The following is a 6,391-nucleotide window of genomic DNA, read 5'->3' on the forward strand; positions in this document are numbered from 1 at the left end:
ATCATAACATTAGATTTTGTTTTGCAGCTTTTTGAAGTATACGGTTAACTTAATGTTGGCTTAAATCTTACCAGTAGATTTCATACTTGCAGCAACCTCTTTTAGCTCTGTGTTTATTTTTTTTGTCTGGTTGAAATTGATTGTAGAGTATAGGTAAGGCAGAAACTAACTCAATTAACTTTCTGTTTAAATTTTCTTCTTCCATAATAATCTAATTTTCCATCATAGAAAAAGATAGAATCATTTTGGCTTGGATTAAGCATTACGCAAACAGCGAAGGTCACTCCAATAACCTGGAATACATTCTCCATCAGTTGTGTGGTAATCACCACAATTCAATTGTGAAGAAGATTGAAGATAATTGTAATTGTAATCAATTGTAATTTTAATTGTAATCAATTGTTTATTTGTTTCAGCGCCCAAGCATAATCATAGGTCAGGTGACATGTAGGTAAACGTGTGAAATAAGGGTGGAAACAAAAAGGGTGCAGCTGGAACCACAATTGGCTATTTTTTAAAAGCTGACCCTATCTATTTGATGGTGAATTTTTAGTACAAATTGTAAACACAAGAAGAAAAAATATAAAGTAAGCACTGCGTGACAACCGTTTTAAATGCATCGAGTAAATAATAAACATGAACACATGTGAAAATACGACAATAACAGTAGTTCAGTTTGCATTTCTTCAGGCAGTAATCGCACACCTGTCTGGAGGGATAATTAGGAAGCGGTAATTGGGTTGCGTAAGTAATCAAGACCATAACACCCCGTGGAATGTAAATAATGCACCACGTGGTGTGGTGCATGCCAAATGAACAGCTAATCTTGGGAATTTATAGTGACAGTCATGACTCATGTATATGTTTCCAGTATTAAAGATTTGCTGTTATTCATGAAAGCTTTTAATCCAGTTTTTTTGTTAGTTAATTTGTTGGGTAGTTTATTCCAAACTGTGGTGCACTTGTATCTGAGTGTATTTTGGGCTCGGCTTGAAGAAACTTGGGGAACGAAAAATTTTTGTGTTGTGGCACCTCTTGTTGCATGTTTATGTATTAATGAAGTGAAAGTGAAAAAGTTGTCGAAAGCCGGAGGCAGTCTTTTGTGTACGAACTGAAACGCAAATTTTGCCAATTCCATGTTGTGCATGTCATGTAATTTGAGAATGTTAGTTTTTTTGTACAACTTGTTAATTGAGGTTCGAAGAGGGCTGTTGGTCATGATTTTTAAAATTCTATTTTGCATAACTGACAGTTGGTGTATGTCGGTTTTGTTTGCAAAACCCCAAGAGAGTAATCCATAAAGGAGGTGTGGATGCACCAAGGAAAAATAAAGACAGCGTAGCGTTGATGATTGCAGATAATGTCTTAGCTTGGAGAAAACTCCTGCAGCTGAAGCAATTTTATTTCGGATGAAGTGGATGTGTTCAGCCCAAGACATTTTCTCATCAAAAATCACACCCAGATATTTTAGTGACTTTACTTTTTCCAATTCCTTACCATTTACAGAGATTCGCAGATTGAAGGAAGCGGATTGCGGAGAAAACATCATATATTTGGTTTTTGTGTGATTGAGGGACAGTTGATTGGCTCTCATCCACTTGTCAACCTTTGTCAGTTCTTCATTGACGGTCATTTGCAGTGTTGAAATGTTATCATTGGACATCCAGAGACAGGTGTCATCGGCAAACAAACGGGTTTCGAAGTTGGATGCAGTCGGAAGGTCATTAATGTAAATTAAAAAGAGCAGAGGGCCAAGGACTGAGCCTTGCGGTACGCCACATGTCAAAGAGCAAAATGGTGATCGGTGTCCTGAAAAGCAAGTGCTTTGTTGTCTTCTATTTAAATAACTTCTGAGAAACATGTTTATGTGTCCACGAAAGCCATAATGTTCAAGCTTTTGAAGTAATACTTCATGATTGACTGTATCAAATGCTTTAGCTAAGTCTAGAAATATAGCACAAGTGTGAAGTTTTTTGTCCTTTGCTGCAACTAAGTTGTCATGAATTTCAGCAATTGTTAAGTTTGTGGAATGTAAAGGTCTAAATCCATTTTGATGTTTTGTTAATACATGATATTTTTCCAAAAAGGTTGCCATACGCTTGTATATAAGTTTTTCGAATATTTTAGAAAAGATAGGAAGTAAGGAGATGGGACGATAATTTCCTAATTGTTTGGCACAACCTGCTTTGAAAAGTGGAATGACTTTGGCGATTTTTAAGGAATTTGGAAATGAACCAACCTGAACTGCATCATTAAAAAGTGTGCAAAGAATTGGTGAAAGAGCAGGAGCTGCAAGCTTGATTAGACGGATTGGAATTTCGTATGGACCTATGGATTTTTTTTCGTCGAGATTATGGATGATATTATACACTTCTGTTGTGCATACATCATGAAACTGAAATGAGTTGGACATTGGATTGTGAAGATATGACTTGGGTGGAACTGTTGCAGGTACAATTTTTGAAGCCATGTCCTTACCTATACTTGAAAAATGTATGTTAAAAGTGTTAGCAATTTGCTTTGGGTTGGTGAGTGTTCTATTTTGATGGATTATTTGAGATGCCCGGGGGTTTGCTGAGTGCCTGTGTGAAATAATTTTGTTTATAAGTTGCCATGTCTTTTTCGTATTATTTGTGTTATTATCAAATAAGGTTTTGTAATAATTTTGTTTTGCTGCTCTGATAATGTTTTTTAGCCTTTTTGCATATTGTTTGTATTTGTCACTTATTTTACCAATAGCAACACATTGTTTGTACAGTTTGTTTTTCTTTTTAATGGATGTAAGGATTCCTTTAGTAAACCATGGTTTCCTTTGTTTTGCAGATTTTCCAACAGAACTAGTAATGGGGGCATGGTGATTAATGACATTCTGGAATTCAGTTATTAAAATTTCAAATTTTTTATGTATAGATTGATTTGTTTGAATGGTCTCTGCAATGCTATACACATCATATAAGTAATTATCAATGTTAAGACGCCTGTAGTCTCTTCTTGGTTTTAGCTGCTGTAATTGCATTGGGCTAGTCTTTCTTACAATGGCAAATGATGGCAGATGATCAGAGATATCAAAAGTTATGAGGCCAGGTATAATTGTATCATTTGTGTTATTTGTATATATGTGATCAATAGCTGACATTGAATTTGACGGTGCAGTATGTGATGGAATTGTAATTAGCATATTTGCATTTAAACTTATTGTCATTGACTTATACTGTATTATTGTGGATGTTGAGGCCAGGCTGTTGATGTTGAAATCTCCAAGAATGTTTATGATATTACTTTTCCATGTTTGAAAGCAAGGTTAAGTTCTTTTACGGATTGAATTAATCTCATTTTCTTTCAATCTTTCAGCTAAGTCAGGCTCACAATTGTATGAATTAAGTAGAAATTTCAACAATTGAAATTTGTAGACTTGTTTTCAACGATTTCAATCTGACCAATTCACAATGGCGGGATTATTCCATGAACACATGCAAATTCGTTGCAAACTGACGACGATGTTAAGCTCAGTGAAAAGGTGTTCGTTTAACTGTTCGTTCGGTGATAAGCGAACTTTTCATTCAGTGGCTACCGAACCTTCAGTGGCAAGTCTCATCCGATCTGAACCTTCAGTGGCAAGTCTCATCCGATCTGAACCTTCAGTGGCAAGTCTCATCCGATCTGATTCTGAACCTTCAGTGGCAAGTCTCATCCGATCTGAACCTTCAGTGGCAAGTCTCATCCGATCTGAACTTTCAGTGGCAAGTCTCATCGGATCTGAACCTTCAGTGGCAAGTCTCATCCGATCTGAACCTTCAGTGGCAAGTCGCATCCGATCTTTCAACACGTAGAAATCAAATACATTTAACAGACGCAATCATCTACAATTCTACATTATACATACACATTAAAAAAATTAGCATGCAGAATTTTTCTTTTTCACCTCACCAAAATTCAATCTGAGAGTTTTATTCGCATTATAATCGTCCACGAATGGATATTTGCTGGTCTCGGCATCGAGGTTTACATCTCTTGCCGTTGAGACATTTAACACATTTACTTGCCAACAAAACTTGCCCCTTGCCAACAAGGCTTGCCACTTGCCAACAAGGCTTGCCACTTGCCAACAACGCTTGCCACTTGCCAACACCGCTTGCCACTTGCCACCAAAATTTCTTGCTTGCCACCGGATTGTGTGACAACCGTGGCAAGTGGCAAGTGGCAATTTTTGGTTACGACCCTCACTCATGTAGGGGGCAACAAAGTTTGAGTTACGCAAATGTGCTTGCTAAGGGGACATTTAGAAGGTTGCTGTCAAAATGTTTGCCCATCATGGAATTCAAAAACACTCCACCATCACTGTGGCGACCTGAATCGCCAATACTAGTATAAATTTGTAGTTGACAACTTGTCTACAAGTTTGTATTCAGATTATATGTCCCTTTCCAGCAAAATTTCATCAACCCAGAATTGCCTGGACAAAAATACCAACATTTCTTGTTAAGTTCTACATATTTTCCAAAGTTTGTCAACACAGTAATACCGTGTTTTCATGTTTTGCAAAATAGTTGACAAACATATCGTCTCTTGTTGAATTAACATCAGTTTTTCACGCAAAACCTTCACTTCCCATTCCTACGTTAATGAAATTTTCTTTTCCACTCAAAACTTCTGACAAACCCAAAAAAAAAAAAAACACTTAAATACCTGCTTTTCAGCAACAACAAACATTAAACTGCCGTTTGGTACTGCCAACATGCAAAGAAACTACTAGCAACAGGTTTTTTATACAATTTCGCACGCACAGTCTATCTAGCCCGACGAGCCAACGACGCACGATAAAGTAAAACTCGATCCTACTTTGTCGGACTGTCGTTGAAATCACTTCTTTCGTCGTGCGCGACGCCTCAAACCGCTCAACCCCGATTGCTCCGACGCGGTGTGTATATGCCGTCAGAGCATGCCGCCGCTGTCGGGTCGGAATGCGCTAACGACGTCAGTGGGTATCAGCCTTTACGGACAAAAACACCTCCTGTAATTGCATCAGAGAAAACTATGTTGTTTGTCCATCAACTTCATTGGCAGCGAAAACTTCTTCTTCGTTACGGGCAGGACATTTGCATACTAGATACTAGATATAAGACTTCAAAATATGCCCTGCCCTTGTTTTTTTGGGTGTTAAAACAAACATGAACTACCAGGTTGTAGCTAGTTTTATCACACAAAATGAGAGGCAAATTGATATTGAAGAAGCTCAAAAGCTTTGGAGCAAGCTATTCAAGACCTCGAATGCATCAAAGATAACTTAGCAAAAACCTGTTGTTATGATGATGGACGTAGAATTTCAAAAATTCCAAAACACAAGTCTGTTAAAACAAAAAGAAAGGTGCTTTGGTCTGAAAGTGGTGATGAGCTTCCCCGTAAACGACCAAAGGTGAACCCATTTACATCAAGAGTGGGAGCTTCTGCAAATACTCTGCAGCCATTGTACCAAGTGACTACTATGCTTCCCCTTCACACAAGATAACTTCAAAAGCTCCCGTTGTCAAGCCAATTTTAAAAATTACACCACGTTTAGACAGCCTTAGAGGCTACAAACTTAATGAACAAGTAAATGAAACACATTCCCTTTCAATTGTGGATTTAAAGTCACTGGAACCAACTTCACCGAAACATAAAGAGCAACTATTAAAAAGAGTTGATGAACGCATTGTAGCTGGATGGCTTTTTGGCGAAGTAATTAACAGTTTTTTTTTACTTTGTATGTTTGTTCTATGGTGGCACAAATCATCGAAAAAAAGGGCCCCATGCACAATCTTTGGCGTGGCATGTCCCTTACAGACAAAAAGGTTATTTTCATTCCATGGAACCCATCGCAGCGCCACTGGATTCTTTTGACAATACCTGCTGGCTGAAAAATTCCATTTCCAACTGGAATCAGTGGAAGTTCCAATGCGAACCCAACAAAACGATTCTTCTAGTTGTGGTGTTTTCATTTGCATGTACGCAAAATGGCTTGCAGCAGGCACAAGCCTTATGCAGCCCGCATTTGTATGTCGAAAAAATATATTCCACAGTATTTCTGGTAACTGCCTTCAAGGAAGTCTGAAGAGAGACCAGTGTAAAATATGTCAAACTGGCACCATGTTAGACAATACCAGCATTATGAAAGGGGAATGGGTTAATTGTGTGAGATGCAAACAAGGTTTTCACACCAGCTGTCTTGACACAATTTCACAATGTTTTATTGTGGACAATAGGTTTATTTGCCCTTAAATGCTACAATATCTAGTTGTGCATGTAATAGACAAAATATAACTTTTTTGCATTACATGGTTTGAAAAGTTAATCAGTATCAGTACAAATGCTTTAAAAGTGTTATTATTACCTACTAAGCATTTTTCCTGAAACA

Source organism: Phallusia mammillata, chromosome 6, assembly GCF_965637545.1.
Source record: "Phallusia mammillata chromosome 6, kaPhaMamm4.hap1.1, whole genome shotgun sequence".
Lineage (NCBI taxonomy): Eukaryota > Metazoa > Chordata > Ascidiacea > Phlebobranchia > Ascidiidae > Phallusia > Phallusia mammillata.